Below are 21,317 nucleotides of genomic sequence, written 5' to 3' on the forward strand. Positions count from 1 at the left end.
GGTAAATTGGAGTTGCACAATCTCATAGTTGCAGGAACTTTGTATAAGTCATGAAGAAAGCAATAGCAACATACTAAACGATCAAGTGCTAAGCTAACGGAATGGGTCAAGTCAATCACATCATTCTCCTAATGATGTGATCCCATTAATCAAATGACAACACATGCCTATGGTTTGGAAACATAACCATCTTTGATGAATGAGCTAGTTCAAGTAGAGGCATACTAGTGACACTATGTTTGTCTATGTATTCACACATGTATCATGTTCCCGGTTAATACAATTCTAGCATGAATAATAAACATTTATCATGATATGAGGAAATAAATAATAACTTTATTATTGCCTCTAGGGCATATTTTCTTCACCGACGACCCCCAGGTATCCCCTCCGGCCTTGCTCCACTGTCCATCTTCCCACGTCACTGCATGTGGAAAATATTGCATGTGGATCTTCCCTAGTTCTTTGCCCAAAACGTAGCTCGTCCGGCGTACTTTCCATATTGCAATCTCGTCCTCACACCATTTTAGATAAATGCAACCGTGTTGTTATCTTCTCTTAGGACTTATTTTTTGTCATCGTATGTGTCATCAACTGTTATTGGCCAGTAATTGTTTCCTTTCTACCTCTTTTTTGCAAACATGGCTATCCATTTCACCTCGTTGCTATTGCGACCTTTTGGTGAACTGCACAAATCATTTTTTCTTAAGAGTGTTTTGTGCAGTTGTACTAAAATGTCACACGGGCAACGTCTCTACATTTGAGTGCGACTGCACAAAGGGAGATTAGTTTTGCTCTATCCTCCTCATCCAACTCCGAGCCTAATCTTCTCCAACTAGTTAGTCTTAAGAGAGACTGCAAAGGGGACCGGCTTCTATTTTTGTGTTTATTGTTTCATCAACAGTCCTCTATTATTGTAATCACACTTAGTATCTTTGGAACAGGGACACTCAGCTCTATTTTAGTGGAATTGCACAAAATGATCGGAATGTTGCATGCTCTTGACAGCTACTTTTTTCCCAACATGACTTGTTGATTTAGACATAGCTGGGGGGAAGTTGCTGCCAATGAAAGCATGGATCAATTTTAATTTAAAACCTTCTCACAACTTTGTCTTCAGTTGTGATGTAAATATTAGCTCTGATCTGCTAATCATTGAGATGCATTAGCAAGGAAGTTAGTTTTTTATTTTTTCCAAAAGAGCATGGACAACAAGACACACGAAACAAAAGCTGAAAGCTCAGAGCATTGTACAATTTCATGTAGCTGGAAAATTATTTGTATAGTACATCAATTATGTTGCTGGAAGCTTGATAGGATTGCCAGAAGCCTCTTCAGCATCCGTGTCCATGTGCCATGCACAAAATTAAACTCCCTCCATTCCTAAATATTTGTCTTTTTAGAAATTTCAAATGGACATATTTTAGAGTGTAGATTCACTCATTTTGCTTCATATATAGTCACTCGTTGAAATCTCTAGAAAGACGAATATTTAAGAACGGAGGGAGTAGTGCACAACCGCATGGGAGACTCAGCCCGGTCATTGCGGCGCACTACACACTAATAGTGAGTAATGAGAAATCAAATCATAAGCCCCACCTTTCCCACTGTAAGTTGCTCGGAAGAAGCAACGATCAGCACGCTCTTCTTTGAATCCGCTCATACTACTCCCTCCGTCACTGTTCGCTTCAATAATCTCTGGGACCAAGGCGACTAGCGATCAACCTGAAAAATAGTATGTCTATTACTAGAGGAAATATGCATACACACATGCATGTAGTGCTTTCACCCTGGGTACACACATGTATGCACTTACTCCACTCCACGTACACACCTACATCGAGAGAAAATTGTGGACTTGATTGTGGTTACCATGCCCTAATTAATTGAGCATTAAACCAAACACATCTAAAATCTCCCTAGTGGTGGAAATGCATGGAGAGAAATGCATGAGAATGAAGCGCGCCCTATAAGCTGTGACGGAGGGAGGGGTAGTATGAAGGTGCAAAACCAAGTACGCGTATGGCCAGTCGGTCAACGCACTTCCTCTTGGCTTATCATTGACATGTGGGACCGGAGTGTGAGAAAACCGATCTCAATTGACAGAAAAAAGGCCAACCCACCATTCCTTGAGAGAGACGAGGAGCGAGAACACATAGACAGGCTCGCATGGGGGCCAAGATATATTCGAGCATGGTTGATCGATATCATCATTATATGTTCGATGTCTTTAATAGTACTATTGGGCTGCCATTTTCCGCACTTCTCCCAAATAAATGTGTACTTTATCAGAGATTAAAACAAAATAAGAGTACATACGCTCCACCATGTGGTTCCTAGTACCTGTATACTAGTAGTAGTACTACTCGTACTACTAAACCTTGCGCTTGGCTCGTCGCCTGTTCGTGAAGTCGAACATTGATGGTACTATAGTGTATGCCTCTGGCAATCTGAGACCGAATGAACTGCTGCACGTCCACCGCTTGGGTGCGGGTAGGTTGCATTAGTCAAAAGCTTCTCGTCATCCTGCGAACCACCAGGGCGTAAGTGAGCTTCACCTTGTCCTGCAGGCTTCTCCTTATTCTGCGAGTTGACGGGACACACCAAAAAGTAGTGCTAGTCCATACTCCCTCCTTTTCGGCTAATATGGCTTAATCTTTTTTGTGGGTAAATGAGAGAGCTTTATTCATATATAAGCATTCTTTGGACGATCAACCAAGAGACTGGTCACTAGGAAGTGAGGTACCCCGCAAAAAAAGAAGAAGGAAGCGAGGTGTTTCATCAAGCCAGCTCTCGGTCACATTCAAAGTGCAACAAGCATGGTTCACACAAAGATGCGCCGCAAGGTTTGTTGACCTGTTTACATGCTGAATAACAAAAAAAGAGAAAATATTACCGAGTGCTCCTATTTCTAACAGGATATAGGAGCGAGAATTAAGCGAGAATTATGGCGAGTGTTCCATGCAATCAACTTCCATTATCACATGCAAGAACCCTCGAAGAGAAACAAATGTGTTGAAGATTGCTTTATCACAGATTAAAATAAAATAAGAGTGCAGACGCTCCACCATCTGTTTCCTAGTAGTACATACTTGTATAGTAGTACTAGTAGTAAACTTTGCGCTTGGATGTTCGCCTCTTCGGGAAGTCGAACAATAATGGCACTAGTACAGTGTATGCTTATGGAAATCTGACACGAAATTAATTGTTGCATGTCCACCGTCTGAGCGAGGGAGATCTTGCATTAGTCATAAGTTTCTCCTTGTCCCGCAAGCCACCGCGCGCAAGCTCCTCCCGTCCTGCAAGCTTCTCCTTGTTTGACAAGTTGACGGGACACAGCAAAGTAATGCTAGTCCATACTGCCTCCTTTCCGGTTAATATGGCTTAATTTGAAACAAGATAAATACACTATCTGCCACTGTATATTTGTAAAATATGGTCAGTGAACTTCATAATATGCTCATTGTGCTCAATATATACATTTTTCGGTGTTTTTACAGTCACTAGCTTACCCTGGTTGAGTATGTGTGTGCATGAACATGTAGGTTGAGCACTTGAGCGTGACCGTGTGTGTTCTGTCGTGTGCTCGGACATGAATGCATTAGGGCGTTGCGCGCGTTTTTGCGTCCATGTGTATGTGTCAAAACGTTGCATGCAAGGTTTAATCATTCGTTGTTCACGCATGCATTCCTGATATTAATACGTTGGTAAAGACAATTTCTTAAGGAAAACGAGCAATTGAATTGAGTACTAAGGGGACCAATAAGCTAGGACAGAGGGAGTACTAGTAGTGAATCAGAAGGAGGGAGTAGGTACTAGTGGTACTACGTAACAATGTGCAGTAACAAAATTCCTCTATGCGCATCCTGTCTACGTGTCATGCAAGAAAATAGAGATAAGGACAAGTGAGACTCAGGAACGGCCATACACGTAGGGGGAGTACATGTAGGGGCCACTCAGGAGCAGTCAAATCACACAGTAAGTTAGTTGGAAGAAGCAACCATCATTTCACTCTTCAATGACACGTATGCAATATAAAATGGTTGATATGGAGAGAAAAATAAAATCGCTCCACCATATATACACTAGCAAGAGCCTAAGCTACAAGCCTGCTTGCTTGGGGTGGTCACTTCACAAGCATAGAACAACGGTGGCCACACCTCTAGTCACAGACCTGGCATGATCCCGCCGCTGGGGGAAGGGGACGATGTTCTATGTAGACGCGGTCGACGGTGGCGAGGGAGAAAACCCACTTTCGGTGTGTCCTGATCGGGGGTCCCCACAGTATGGGCTGATGCCGCCTCCCAACCGCCCTTCTAGCTACAACCCAATGTCCCAGGTACAACTTCCTTTTGGAGCCGTCATGCTCCACTGCTGAAGCTCCCCACGTAGCTCCATCTCCATGTGGATCTTTCTCTACTTCTACCGGCTTCTATTTGTGGTGAGTTTATGTCACGAACTAGTGCCAGTACTATTATTCTAATCACACTTCTTCAATATCTTTGCCAATAGGGATGCTCAGCTCGATTTTAGTGGAACTGCACAAAAGCATCGTATGATCCGAGGATGCCAGCCGTCTTTCCTTCGACAGGTTCTACCTAGCCAGGAAATTAAATCCTATTTAGGGTTTAGGATTTACGCCGTAGTGACCCCATCAGTAGTTTTTTTGTACACACTCTCACAACTTTTGTCTTTGGTTGTGAAGTAAATATTGGCTATGATCTGTGAATCATTGAGATGCATTAGCATGCGTGTTAGTTTTCCTTTGTATTTGATGGAATGTTGTAACGGGGCAACCTTGGAGTAGGAATGAAAATGGAGTGGAAAGTTTTCGTTTTTAAGGAGAAAAAATGGAAACAGAGAGAACCAATGTTTTGTTTCATTGGATTGCGCCATCGAGCAAACCCAATGTTTAAATCACGCATGTCGCATTCGTGTCTCACCCTCTTCCACGGCCCCACCCCACACGGTCGCTCGGCATGCCACTCACCGCAAACCGACTATACGATAACTTTCCCGCATGCTTGTTGATGGATTGCGCCATGGAGTACTAGCACTACTGGAAAAGATTGACGAGGAGGGGGAGGACAGCTAGCTATAGCACAGACTCCCAAGAATGTTTTACATACATGTTGTGGCTAGCCGTGGAGCATACGCGTGCACCGGGAAGCCGCGCAGGCGGCGCTCTCTCGGCCGGCGTGCCGCTTCAATGCTGGCGCCAGTGATAGGCCGCGTCCGCTCTGGCCGTGATGAATGCGACACTAACTGTTTCGGGCGGGAAGCACGCGCGGGTGATGAAGAGGGTTCGGGTTGGTCAGGAGCGTGCGTGGCAGCGGTCCGGACGCCCGCAAACAAGAAATGTTGTACGGTAAATATTGCTGCGTATATAATAAATAACGTAAATAATGTGCCAGTTGGACAAATATGATTGGAGATGGAGATGGAGATGGAATTTTATGTAAACACGGATATGCATGTTTATGTCTATGTGTGTGTGTGACGACTCTCGGGACTACTCGTACACACCATCGATGTCTCGTTCTCCCTACACACACACAAACTTAGTATCGCCTCATTTTTTCCTAGGATAGGAATATCATAGGAGTGGGAAACAATATGAAGTGAGATAAATGGAGTACGACATACAAGAAGAAATGTTCACGCACTCACTCTGCCTCCAAGATACCCGCGAGTACATGATGGAGCACATTTGTACACGAAGAGGCAGCTTACGTACGTAATAATTTTACCCTTTAATTTGTTCCCTTAATAATGGAGGGCCGGGGACCACATGTGAGCGATATAAACTGCGACCTGGAAGCGAGTGCGTGTTTTGATTGAGTTTTCTTTCTTGGTGCGTTAAAAAAAATTCTCTGGCAGTTTTCGTTTCTTTTTTCTGGGAACGTGTGTATTCCATTTAAAACCACTACTATGGATATTTATTTTACTCCGTTGTATATATGTAGCCTCTTGTTTGATAGGGTTTCTCACATCTCGCTCTCTCACCCTCTCCATTCTAAACAAGATGACAGTGTCCACTCTATCTCTCTCCTCACCCGTGGTCACAGATCCGGCCAAATCCCGTCCGCTGCGGGAGGTGAGGAGGTGCAGCATTGACGTTCTTGCCGTCGGCGATGGAGGAAGCCGATGCACATCATCCTCTCTGAGCTGGCGCTGGCACAGATGAAGGTCCTCCCCGCCCTTGTTCGTTGCCGTCGTGTGGGTAGATCCCGCCCGCCCGCCTAAGCGACATCTCGCCCACCTGAGGTATTTCTTTTGGATTTCATGCTCATTGTACTGGTCCAACTCCCCAGGTTGCTTCATGCGGGTTTTCTTCTATGCCACTACTCCCCACCTCCCCATGTACAGTATCTAGGGTTCGTCGGCTGGTCCAACATCACCAATTTTTTACTATTATAAAGGAAAGGCCAGTCGAAAAGTTGTCCTGGTTTATGCCTCGGTGGAGGTATACATGTTTTTTCGACAAAAAGTACATGGTGGTTGCGCGGTCATTGTCCATATGCTCCTATTGTTGTTGCTAATCTAATACTATCGCTGGTTAAATGAAGCAATGCCCATGGTAAAGTGACGCCCCTTTTAAGTAATGCTGATGTCAATCCAGAGGCGTCGATAAATGCTTATGTCCTGCTTTTTTGCTCGGGTATCCTGGTTTAGTTCCCATCAAGATAATCATGATGCTTCTATTTGTTGGTGTACTTTTCATTAATTCTTATTGACAAATTAGATGTCGCTATAAATCTTGTACCACTGCCAAAACAAAGTAAGAACACTATATCCCTGTTTTACATTTTTGCAAACAGCGATGCGCATATCTATACCCGGGCATGCCTTCCTAAATTTTAGTGGAACTGCACAAAATTGGATGGCCATTGTTGTTCCGCCTCATTGTCCTCTACCACATCGTTCTTCCTTCCTCGAGCTTGATTACTAAGAAGAAATAGACCACACTGAGGATTTGTCGAACTTCATAGGTGCCTCACCCAAACTTGATTCCAAATGGATGATGCATCACCATGATGACCTATCGATGCTCATGGTTGCTTCTCATGGTTGCATCGGCTGGTGAAGCTGATCGGTTTTCGATAAAAACAAGCAGTCTTCCATCAGTGCACTTTGCTTGTTACCCACAAAGATGATATCCTTCATCAGTTCACCTTCGTTGCGTTGGAGACACAGTCATCTTTCACGTTGGTGCAATTTTATCACACAATTGGCTATGAACCAAATGTTTCCTCGAAGAAGCATCGACGTTGGTACTAAGAACATAAGTTCTGTATTGATTTCTAAGCCTTCTCACAACTTTGTCTTCAACTCCCCTGTAATTTTATTTGTCCAACTATTAACTAAATATGTGGTCAGACTTTGATTAAAAATATGGTGTGGACTAAAAACCCGGATGGACGTAGTAGTGCTACGTCTTCAGCTTGCGTTGGTTTTCCTTGAAGAGGAAAGGGTGATGCAGCAATAGTAGCATAAGTATTTCCCTCAGTTTTTGAGAACCAAGGTATCAATCCAGTAGGAGGCTCCTCAAAAGTCCCACACACCTACACAAACAAACAAAGAACTCGCAACCAACGCAATAAAGGGGTTGTCAATCCCTTCACGGCCACTTGCAAAACTGAGATCTGATAGAGATAGTATGATAATATAAATATATTTTTGGTATTTTATAATATAGATAGAAAAAGTAAAGATGCAAATAAAAGTAGATTGAAAGCTTATATGATAAAAGATAGACCCGAGGGCCATAGGTTTCACTAGTGGCTCAAGATAGCATAAGTATTACGGTGGGTGAACAAATTACTCTTGAGCAATTGATAGAAAAGCGAATAATTATGAGATTATCTACGCATGATCATGTATATAGGCATCACGTCCGTGACAAGTAGACCGACTCCTGTCTGCATCTACTACTATTACTCCACACATTGACCGCTATCCAACATGCATCTAGAGTCTTAAGTTCATAAGAACAGAGTAACGCATTAAGAAAGATGACATGATCTAGAGGGATAAAATCAAGCAATATGATATAAACCCCATCTTTTTATCCTCGATGGCAACAATACAATACGTGCCTTGCAACCCTTTCTGTCACTTGGTAAGGACACCGCAAGATTGAACCCAAAGCTAAGCACTTCTCCCATGGCAAGAAAGATCAATCTAGTAGGCCAAACCAAACTGATAATTCGAAGAGACTTGCAAAGATAACTCAATCATACATAAAAGAATTCAGAGGAGATTCAAATATTTCTCATAGATAAACTTGATCATAAACCCACAATTCATCGGATCTCGACAAACACATCGCAAAAAGAGTTACATAAAATAGATCTCCACAAGAGAGGGGAGAACATGGTATTGAGATCCAAAAAGAGAGAAGAAGCCATCTACCTAATAAATATGGACCCGAAGGTCTGTGGTAAACTACTCACAACTCATCGGAGGGGCTATGGTGTTGATGTAGAAGCCCTCCGTGGTCGATTCCCCCTCCGGCGGAGCGCCGACGAAGGTTCCAAGATGGGATCTCGTGGATACAGAAGGTTACGGCGGTGGAAATTGTTTTTCGTTGGCTCCCTCGATGTTTTCAGGGTACATGGGTATATATATGAGGAAGAAGTACGTCGGTGGCCACCCGAGGGGCCTAGGAGACAGGGGGTGTGCTCAGAGGGGGTGGGCGCGCCCTCCTATCTCCTAGCCGCCTCGATTGCTTCTTGACTTGCACTCCAAGTCCTCTGGATCACGTTCGTTCCAAAAATCATGCTCCTGAAGGTTTCATTCCGTTTGGACTCCGTTTGATATTCCTTTTCTTCGAAATACTGAAATAGGCAAAAAAACAGCAATACGGGTTGGGCCTCCGGTTAGTAGGTTGGTCCCAAAAATGATATAAATGTGTAAAATAAAGCCCATAAACATCCAAAAGGGGTAATATAATAGCATGGAACAATCAAAAATTATAGATACGTTGGAGACGTATCAAGCATCCCCAAGCTTAATTCCTACTCGTCCTCGAGTAGGTAAATGATAAAAACAGAATTTTTGATGTTGAATGCTAGCTAGCATAATTCTCAATGTAATTTTCTTTATTGTGGCATGAATGTTCAGATCCAAATGATTCAAAAATAAAAGTTCATATTGACAAAAGAAATAGTAACACTTGAAGCATACTAATCAAAGTAATCATGTCTTCTCAAAATAACATGGCTAAAGAAAGTTCATCCGTACAAAATCATATAGTTAGGCTATGCTTCATTTTCGTCACACAAAAATGTTCCCAAATTCTACACCCCCGATGACAAGCAAAGCAATTGTTTCTTACTTAAATAATCTCAACTTTTTCAACCTTCACGCAATACATGAGCGTGAGCCATGGATATAGCACTATGGGTGGAATAGAATATGATGATGGGGATTGTGTGGAGAAGACAAAAAAGGAGAAAGTCTCACATTGACGAAGATAATCAATGGGCTATGGAGATGCCCATCAATTGATGTCAACATGAGGAGTAGGGATTGCCATGCAACGGATGCACTAGAGCTATAAATGAATGAAATCTCAACAAAAGAAAACTAGTGGGTGTGCATCCAACTTGCTTGCTCATGAAGACCTAGGGCATTTGAGGAAGCCCATCGTAGGAATATACGAGCTAAGTTCTATAATGAAAAATTCCCACTAGTATATGAAAGTGACAACCTATGAGACTCACTATATGAAAAACATGGTGCTACTTTGAAACACAATATATGAGACTCACTATATGAAGGACGTGGTGCTACTTTGAAGCACAAGTGTGGAAAAAGAGATAGTAACATTGCCCCTTTTTATTTATTTTCTTTTATTTATTTTTTTCTTTTTTTTCAATTTTTTCTTTCTCTTTTTTTTGGGCCTTTCTTTTTTGTTTTTGGCCTTTCTTCTTTTTTTCTCTTTTTTCCTTTTTTTCTTTGGGACAATGCTCTAATAATGATGATCATCACACTTTTATTGATTACAACTCGAAACTAGAACAAGATATGACTCTATATGAATGCCTCCGGCGGTGTACCGGGATGGTGAAATGAATCAAGAGTGACATGTATGAAAAATTATGCATGGTGGCTTTGCCACAAATACGATGTCAACTACATGATCATGCAATGGCAATATGACAAAAGTAATGTATGTCCTGATGATGAACGGAACGGTGGAAAGTTGCATGGAAATATATCTCGGAATGTCTATGGAAATGCCATAATAGGTAGGTATGGTGGCTGTTTTGAGGAAGATATAAGGAGGTTTATGTGTGATAGAGCGTATCGTATCACAGGGTTTGGATGCACCGGCGAAGTTTGCACCAACTCTCAAGGTGAGAAAGGGAAATGCACGGTACCGAAGAGGCTAGCAATGGTGGAAAGGTAAAAGTGCTTATAATCCATGGACTCAACATTAGTCAAAAGAACTCATATACTTATTGCAAAAACTTAGAAGTCATCAAAAACCAGGCACTACACCCATTCTCCTAGAGGGATAGATTGGTAGGAAAAGACCATCGCTCGTCCCCGACCGCCACTCATAAGGATGCACAATCCAGGTACACTTCATGTTTCAAATGTGTTACACAACTTTAACCATACGTGCATGCTAGGGACTTGCTAACTTCAACACAAGCATTCTTTAAATTCATAATCATCCAACTAGCATGACTTTAATATCACTATCTACATATCTCAAAACAATTATCAAGTATCAAATTGATCATAGCATCCAATTCACTTCCTATGATAGTTTTTATTCTACCCAACTTGGATGCCTACCATTCTAGGACCAATTTTGTAACCATAGAAAATACCATGCTGTTCTAAGAGACTCTCAAAATAATATAAGTGAATCATGAGAGACTAGCAATTTCTACAAAATTAAGCCACTGTCGTGCTCTAAAAGATATAAGTGAAGCACTAGAGCAAAAACTATCAAGCTCAAAAGATATAAGTGAAGCACATAGAGTATTCTAACAAATTTCAATCAAGTAGGCTTCTCCAAAAAGATGTGTAAAGCAAGGATGATTGTGGTAAACTAAAAAGCAAATACTAATATAATACACGACGCTCCAAGCAAAACACATATCATGTGGCGAATAAAAATATAGCTCCAAGTAAAGTTACCAATGAACAAAGACGAAAGAGGGGATGCCTTCCCGGGGAATCCCCAAGCTTAGGCTTTTGGCTACTCTTGAATATCTTGGGGTGCCTTGGGCATCCCCAAGCTTAGGCTTTTGCCACTCCTTATTCCATAGTCCATCAAATCTTTACCCAAAACATGAAAACTTCACAACACAAAACTGAACAGGAAATCTCATAAGCTCCGTTAGTGAAAGAAAAGAAAACCACCACATAAGGTACTGTAATGAACTCATTCTTTATTTAAATTGGTGTTAAACCTACTGTATTCCAAGTTCTCTATGGTTCATACCACTTAATACTAGCCATAGATGCATCAAAATAAGAAAACAACACACGAAAAACGGAATCTGTCAAAAACAGAACAGTCTGTAGCAATATGTAACTAACACAAACTTATGGAACTTTAAAAATCCTACCAAAATAGGAAGTCCTGGGAAATTTTTCTATTGATCAGCAGCAAAAAGAATCAACACAAAAGCACATTTCTGTGATTTAAAAAACTAATTTCGTGCGCGCAAAGTTTCTGTTTTTCAGCAGAATCAAATTAACTATCACCATAAGTTATCCTATAGGTTCTTCTGGGCACAAACACTAATTAAAACATAAAAACACATCTAAACAGAAGGTATATGCAAAATTTATTACTAAACAGAAACAAAAACAAAAAACACAAATAAAACTAGGTTGCCTCCCAACTAGCGCTATCGTTTCACGCCCCTAGCTAGGCATAAAAGCGAGGATAGATCTAAGTAGTGCCATCTTTGGCACTCAATTCCTCAATAGAGAACTTATAATCTTTAGGGTTTTCTCCCTTTTAGCAATGACTAAACCTTTAGGCAAAAATTCAAGAAATTCATTTGTAGCAAAAGGTTCCTTAATGATAGAGAGACAATTGGGATGAACACTTATTGATTTGAGATCCGCGTCTCCCTTACTAGAAGATTCACCCTTATTTTTAGGAACATAAATAAATTTGGAAGTTTTGGTAGGGGGTTTTGGAGTGTTTTTCATGGAGGAAAACGCCGAACCTAAGTTGGTAATGATATCCTCAAGTTTACCGATTCTAGCAGAATCTAGATCTATTTTTTCATTCACTACAGGTTCTTTCCCTTTAAGATTTTTCAAAGTACCTCCAACCCTACATCCATATTGGGTAATGTGATTATGAATCTTTTTATCCAAATTTTCAATCGACTCAACAGTGGCAATTTTATTTTCAATAATCTCAAGCCCTTGCAAAACATGTTCTAAAGTTAAAGTTCCATTAACCAAAAGAGGTGGCGGGCCAAACAAATCTAACATAGCATTATAAGCATCAAACGTATGGCTACTCAAGAAATCCCCTCCGGTAACGGTATCAAGAACACATTTATTCCAAGGAGTAATGCCTACATAAAAATTGCGAAGAAGTACGGAAGTGGAAAGCTTCCTAGTAGATCTATTTTGAGCATTGCAAATTCTATGCCAAGCATCTTTTAAATTTTCTCCCTCCCTTTGCTTAAAATTTAGAATTTCATGTTCGGGAGTAATAAGAAGGATAGGATGACTAGTCATAACGACAAGGTAAACGATCTAACACATGATCAAACCGAAAAGGGCAAGCAAAAAAGAGAGGAGAAGATTTGGAAAGAGAGGGCGATTAAAACGGCAAGGGTGAAGTGGGGGAGAGGAAAACGAGAGACAAATGGCAAATAATATAAATGCGAGGGAGATGAGTTTGTGATGGGTACTTGGTATGTCTTGACTCCCCGGCAACGGCGCCAGAAATCCTTCTTGCTATGTCTTGAGCTTGCGTTGATTTTCCTTGAAGAGGAAAGGGTGATGCAGCAATAGTAGCGTAAGTATTTCCCTCAGTTTTTGAGAACCAAGGTATCAATCCAGTAGGAGGCTCCTCAAAAGTCCCACGCACCTACACAAACAAACAAAGAACTCGCAACCAACACAATAAAGGGGTTGTCAATCCCTTCATGGCCACTTGCGAAAGTGAGATCTGATAGAGATAGTATGATAAGATAAATATATTCTTGGTATTTTATAATATAGATAGGAAAAGTAAAGATGCAAATAAAAGTAGATTGAAAGCTTATATGATAAAATATAGACCCGGGGGCCATAGGTTTCACTGGTGGCTTCTCTCAAGATAGCATAAGTATTACGATGGGTAAACAAATTACTGTCGAGCAATTGATAGAAAAGCGAATAATTATGAGATTATCTAGGCATGATCATGTATATAGGCATCACATCCGTAGCAAGTAGATCGACTCCTGCCTGCATCTACTACTATTACTCCACACATCGACCACTATCTAGCATGCATCTAGAGTATTAAGTCCATAAGAACAGAGTAACGCATTAAGAAAGATGACATGATCTAGAGGGATAAACTCAAGCAATATGATATAAACCCCATCTTTTTATCCTCGATGGCAACAATACAATACGTGCCTTGCAACCCTTTCTGTCACTTGGTAAGGACACCGCAAGATTGAACCCAAAGCTAAGCACTTCTCCCATGGCAATAAAGATCAATCTAGTAGGCCAAACCAAACTGATAATTCGAAGAGACTTTCAAAGATAACTCAATCATACATCAAAGAATTCAGAGGAGATTCAGATATTTCTCATAGATAAACTTGATCATAAACCCACAATTCATCGGATCTCGACAAACACACCGCAAAAAGAGTTACATCAAATAGATCTCCACAAGAGAGGGGGAGAACATGGTATTAAGATTCAAAAAGAGAGAAGAAGCCATCTAGCTAATAACTATGGACCCGAAGGTCTGTGGTAAACTACTCACAACACATTGGAGGGGCTATGGTGTTGATGTAGAAGCCCTCCATGGTCGATTCCCCCTCCGGCGGAGCGCCGGCGAAGGTTCCAAGATGGGATCTCGCGGATACAGAAGGTTACGGCGGTGGAAATTGTTTTGTTGGCTCCCTGGATGTTTTCAGGGTACATGGGTATATATATGAGGAAGAAGTACGTTGGTGGCCACCCGAGGGGCCCAGGAGACAGGGGGTGTGCTCAGAGGGGGTGGGCGCGCCCTCCTATCTCCTAGCCGCCTCGATTGCTTCTTGACTTGCACTCCAAGTCCTCTGGATCACGTTCATTCCAAAAATCATGCTCCTGAAGGTTTCATTCTGTTTGGACTCCGTTTGATATTCCTTTTCTTCGAAATACTGAAATAGGCAAAAAAAACAGCAATACGGGTTGGGCCTCCGGTTAGTAGGTTGGTCCCAAAAATGATATAAATGTGTAAAATAAAGCCCATAAACATCCAAAAGGGGTAATATAATAGCATGGAACAATCAAAAATTATAGATACGTTGGAGACGTATCAAGCATCCCAAGCTTAATTCCTACTCGTCCTCGAGTAGGTAAATGATAAAAACAGAATTTTTGATGTTGAATGCTAGCTAGCATAATTCTCAATGTAATTTTCTTTATTGTGGCATGAATGTTCAGATCCAAATGATTCAAAAATAAAAGTTCATATTGACAAAAGAAATAGTAACACTTGAAGCATACTAATCAAAGTAATCATGTCTTCTCAAAATAACATGGCTAAAGAAAGTTCATCCGTACAAAATCATATAGTTAGGCTATGCTTCATTTTCGTCACACAAAAATGTTCCCAAATTCTACACCCCCGATGACAAGCAAAGCAATTGTTTCGTACTTAAATAATCTCAACTTTTTCAACCTTCACGCAATACATGAGCGTGAGCCATGGATATAACACTATGGGTGGAATAGAATATGATGATGGGGATTGTGTGGAGAAGACAAAAAAGGAGAAAGTCTCACATTGACGAAGATAATCAATGGGCTATGGAGATGCCCATCAATTGATGTCAACATGAGGAGTAGGGATTGCCATGCAACGGATGCACTAGAGCTATAAATGAATGAAAGCTCAACAAAAGAAAACTAGTGGGTGTGCATCCAACTTGCTTGCTCATGAAGACCTAGGGCATTTGAGGAAGCCCATCGTAGGAATATACGAGCTAAGTTCTATAATGAAAAATTCCCACTAGTATATGAAAGTGACAACCTATGAGACTCACTATATGAAAAACATGGTGCTACTTTGAAACACAATATATGAGACTCACTATATGAAGGACATCGTGCTACTTTGAAGCAAAAGTGTGGAAAAAGAGATAGTAACATTGCCCCTTTTTATTTATTTTCTTTTTTTCTTTTTTTCTTTCTTTTTTTATTTTTTCTTTCTCTTTTTTGGGGCCTTTCTTTTTTTTATTTTTGGCCTTTCTTCTCTTATTTTTCTTTTTTCTTTTTTTCTTTGGGACAATGCTCTAATAATGATGATCATCACAATTTTATTGATTACAACACATGAATTACAACTCGAAACTAGAACAAGATATGACTCTATATGAATGCCTCCGGCGGTGTACCGGGATGGTGAAATGAATCAAGAGTGACATGTATGAAGAATTATGCATGGTGGATTTGCCACAAATATGATGTCAACTACATGATCATGCAATGGAAATACGACAAAAGTAATGTATGTCGTGATGATGAACGGAACGGTGGAAAGTTGCATGGCAATATATCTCGGAATGGCTATGGAAATGCCATAATAGGTAGGTATGGTGGCTGTTTTGAGGAAGATATAAGGTGGTTTATGTGTGATAGAGTGTATCGTATCACAGGGTTTGGATGCACCGGCGAAGTTTGCACCAACTCTCAAGGTGAGAAAGGGCAATGCACGGTACCGAAGAGGCTAGCAATGGTGGAAAGGTAGAAGTGCGTATAATCCATGGACTCAACATTAGTCAAAAGAACTCATATACTTATTGCAAAAACTTAGAAGTCATCAAAAACCAGGCACTACACGCATGCTCCTAGAGGGATAGATTGGTAGGAAAAGACCATCGCTCGTCCCCGACCGCCACTCATAAGGATGCACAATCCAGGTATACTTCATGTTTCAAATTTGTTACACAACTTTAACCATACGTGCATGCTACGGGACTTGCTAACTTCAACACAAGCATTCTTTAAATTCATAATCTCCCAACTAGCATGACTTTAATATCACTACCTCCATATCTCAAAACAATTATCAAGTATCAAATTGATGATAGCATCCAATTCACTTCCTATGATAGTTTTTATTATACCCAACTTGGATGCCTACCATTCTAGGACCAATTTTATAACCATAGCAAATACCATGTTGTTCTAAGAGACTCTCAAAATAATATAAGTGAAGCATGAGAGACTAGCAATTTCTACAAAATTAAGCCACCGCCGTGCTCTAAAAGATATAAGTGAAGCACTAGAGCAAAAACTATCAAGCTCAAAAGATATAAGTGAAGCACATAGAGTATTCTAACAAATTTCAATAAAGTAGGCTTCTCCCAAAAGATGTGTACAGCAAGGATGATTGTGGTAAACTAAAAAGCAAATACTAATATAATACACGACGCTCCAAGCAAAACACATATCATGTGGCGAAGAAACTATAGCTCCAAGTAAAGTTACCAATGAACGAAGACGAAAGAGGGGATGCCTTCCCGGGGCATCCCCAAGCTTAGGCTTTTGGCTACTCTTGAATATCTTAGGGTGTCTTGGGCATCCCCAAGCTTAGGCTTTTGCCACTCCTTATTCCATAGTCCATCAAATCTTTACCCAAAACTTGAAAACTTCACAACACAAAACTCAACAGGAAATCTCATAAGCTCCGTTAGTGAAAGAAAAGAAAACCACCACATAAGGTACTGTAATGAACTCGTTGTTTATTTAAATTGGTGTTAAAACTATTGTATTCCAAGTTCTCTATGGTTCATACCACTTAATACTAGCCATAGATGCATCAAAATAAGCAAACAATACACAAAAACAGAATCTGTCAAAAACAGAACAGTCTGTAGCAATCTGTAACTAACGCAAACTTCTGGAACTTGAAAAATCCTACCAAAATAGGAGGTTCTGGGAAATTTATCTATTGATCAGCAGCAAAAAGAATCAACGCAAAAGCATGTTTCTGTGATTTAACAAAACTTCTTTCGTGCGTGCAAAGTTTCTGTTTTTCAGCAGAATCAAATTAACTATCACCATAGGTTATCCTATAGGTTCTACTGGGCACAAACACTAATTAAAACATAAAAACACGTATAAACAGAATGTAGATACAAAATTTATTACTAAACAGAAACAAAAACAAAAAACACAAATAAAATTGGGTTGCCTTCCAACTAGCGCTATCGTTTAACGCCCCTAGCTAGGCATAAAAGCGAGGATAGATCTAAGTAGTGCCATCTTTGGCACTCAATTCCTCAATAGAGCACTTATAATCTTTAGGGTTTTCTAACTTTTTAGCAATGACTAAACCTTTAGGCAAAAAATTCAAGAAATTCATTTGTAGCAAAAGGTTCCGTAATGATAGAGAGACAATTGGGATGAACACTTATTGATTTGAGATCCGCGTCTCCCTTACTAGAAGATTCACCCTTATTTTTAGGAACATAAATAAATTTGGAAGTTTTGGTAGGGGGTTTTGGAATTTTTTTCATGGAGGAAAACGCCGAACCTAAGTTGGTAATGATATCCCCAAGTTTACCGATTCTAGCAGAATCTAGATCTATTTTTCCATTCACTATAGGTTCTTTCTCTTTAAGATTTTTCAAAGTAACTCCAACCCTAGATCCATATTGGGTAATGTGATTATGAATCTTTTTATCCAAATTTTCAATCAACTCAACAGTGGCAATTTTATTTTCAATAATCTCAAGCCATTGCATAACATGTGTTAAAGTTAAAACAGTTCCATTAACCAAAAGAGGTGGTGGGCCAAACAAATCTAACATAGCATTATAAGCATCAAACATATGGCTACTCAAGAAATCCCCTCCAGTAACGGTATCAAGAACACATCTATTCCAAGGAGTAATGCCTACATAAAAATTGCGAAGAAGTACGGAAGTGGAAAGCTTCCTAGTAGATTTATTTTGAGCATTGCAAATTCTATGCCAAGCATCTTTTAAATTTTCTCCCTCCCTTTGCTTAAAATTGAGAATTTCATGTTCGGGAGTAATAACAAGGATACGAGGACTAGTCATAACGACGAGGTAAACGATCTAACACATGAGCAAATGGAAAAAGGCAAGTGAAAAAGAGAGGAGAAGATTGGGAAAGAGAGGGCGAATAAAAGGGCAAGGGTGAAGTGGGGGAGAGGAAAACGAGAGACAAATGGCAAATAATGTAAATGCGAGGGAGATGAGTTTGTGATGGGTACTTGGTATGTCTTGACTCCCCGGCAACGGCGCCAGAAATCCTTCTTGCTATGTCTTGAGCTTGCGTTGGTTTTCCTTGATGCAACAATAGTAGCGTAAGTATTTCCCTCGGTTCTTGAGAACCAAGGTATCAATCCAGTAGGAGGCTCCTCAAAAGTCCCACGCACCTACACAAACAAACAAAGAACTCGCAACCAACGCAATAAAGGGGTTGTCAATCCCTTCATGGCCACTTGCGAAAGTGAGATCTGATGGAGATAGTATGATAAGATAAATATATTTTTGGTTTATAATATAGATAGGAAAAGTAAAGATGCAAATAAAAGTAGATTGAAAGCTTATATGATAAAATATAGACCCGGGGGCCATAGGTTTCACTAGTGGCTTCTCTCAAGATAGCATAAGTATTACGGTGGGTGAACAAATTACTGCCGAGCAATTGATAGAAAAGTGAATAATTATGAGATTATCTAGGCATGATCATGTATATAGGCATCACGTCCGTGACAAGTAGACCGACTCCTGCCTGCATCCACTACTATTACTCCACACATCGACCGCTATCCAGCATGCATCTAGAGTATTAAGTTCATAAGAACAGAGTAACGCATTAAGAAAGATGACATGATCTAGAGGGATAAACTCAAGCAATATGATATAAACCCCATCTTTTTATCCTCGATGGCAACAATACAATACGTGCCTTGCAACCCTTTCTGTCACTGGGTAAGGACACCGCAAGATTGAACCCAAAGCTAAGCACTTCTCCCATGGCAAGGAAGATCAATCTAGTAGGCCAAACCAAACTGATAATTCGAAGAGACTTGCAAACATAACTCAATCATACATAAAAGAATTCAGAGGAGATTCTAATATTTCTCATAGATAAACTTGATCATAAACCCACAATTCATCGGATCTCGACAAACACATCGCAAAAAGAGTTACATCAAATAGATCTCCACAAGAGAGGGGGAGAACATGGTATAGAGATGCAAAAAGAGAGAAAAAGCCATCTAGCTAATAACTATGGACCCGAAGGTCTGTGGTAAACTACTCACAACTCATCGGAGGGGCTATGGTGTTGATGTAGAAGCCCTCCATGGTCGATTCCCCCTCCAGCGGAGCACCGGTGAAGGTTCCAAGATGGGATCTCGCGGATACAGAAGGTTACGGGGGTGGAAATTGTTTTTCGTTCGCTCCCTGGATGTTTTCAGGGTACATGGGTATATATACGAGGAAGAAGTACGTCGGTGGCCACCCGAGGGCCCAGGAGACAGGGGCGCGCCCAGAGGGGGTTGGCGCGCCCAGAGGGGGTTGGCGCGCCCTCCTATCTCCTGGCCGCCTTGATTGCTTCTTGACTTGCACTCCAAGTCCTCTGGATCACGTTCGTTCCAAATATCATGCTCCAGAAGGTTTCGTTCCGTTTGGACTCCGTTTGATATTCCTTTTCTTCGAAATACTGAAATAGGCAAAAAAACAGCAATACGGGCTGGGCCTCCGGTTAGTAGGTTGGTCCCAAAAATGATATAAATGTGTAAAATAAAGCCCATAAACATCCAAAAGGGGTAATATAATAGCATGGAACAATCAAAAATTATAGATACGTTGGAGACGTATCAAGTAGCCCTTCATTTTTATTTACTCTGCATATTAGATTTGACTGAAGTCAAACTTTGGAATGTTTGAATAAGTTTAGGCCGAACACAACAAACCATAATTATTGAGAGAGAGCAAACTGTACATACTCTCAAACCTTTCCGACAATTGAAATTAACATTCTTTATTTGTACACACTCTCACACCTTTTCGATAATTTGACGCATGTGTGGTTGTTCACTTAACGGAGGGTAGTGTTTCGCACGTGAAGGACAGGAAGTGCTACCAGGACGAATGGATCGTTAGTTCATCGTAAGTAGTTTTCTTCACTGGTATGTTAAATAAAGACGTTTGTTTCATACTTACACAATTTAAAACAATTGTTATGGAGAGAAAAAGGAAACCACTCCACTATATATTAGTATTATACACGAGTACCATATAAGCTGGAGCCTCAGTGCTTGTTCGCTAGGGTTTGCACTCTCCACACTCTCGCCGCACTATATAAATATATATATATATATATATATATATATATATATATATATACATCTGGGATATTCTGTTACGCGTAACAGAATATTATTCTGTTACCCTTTTTGTACTGACGGTTTCAGGTGGTTGTACTGATGTTTTCCAAGCGGTTGAAGTGATGTTTTCAGTTTTGTTTAACAGATCGTCTTTTTCAGTTCAAAAACTTTGTGTAATTTTTTTGTCGGAACCGGGCGTGTAATATATCGTTGGAAAGATCTTGACAACCATATTTCAAGTATATTGAACGTTTTTGCAAAATCATTATGGTTTAAGAGCAGTTTTGACAAAACCATTTTTTTCAAAACCGAAAATGTGAATCGTATTTTGGACACAATTTTCAAACCGTTTGTCGAAATTGAGCAAATAAGATGGCGTTGAAAAGCTGGTGAAAATCCGCATCTTCCATATATGTATTATTTTTTCTAATTCTATATGATTTAAACGTAATTTGAAAAATGGTGAAATTCTGGACGAAAAGTATTTTCTTGATTTTTTGCAAATGGTTTGTTGGATTGACGCAAATGATACGGCGTTGGAAAGCTATGGAAAATGCACAACTTTTTCGTATATAAATGTTTTTCTAATTCCTTACGGTTTAAAAACGAATTCGAATACGGTCAAATTTGATTTTGAACGCGTTTTTTTAGAAGATTGTCGAAATATGGCAAATAATATACCGTTGGATAGCTATCGAAAATGTGAAACTTAGTCATGTTGAACGTTTTCTCTACT

Source organism: Triticum aestivum, chromosome 1B (genome assembly GCF_018294505.1).
Source record: "Triticum aestivum cultivar Chinese Spring chromosome 1B, IWGSC CS RefSeq v2.1, whole genome shotgun sequence".
NCBI lineage: Eukaryota > Viridiplantae > Streptophyta > Magnoliopsida > Poales > Poaceae > Triticum > Triticum aestivum.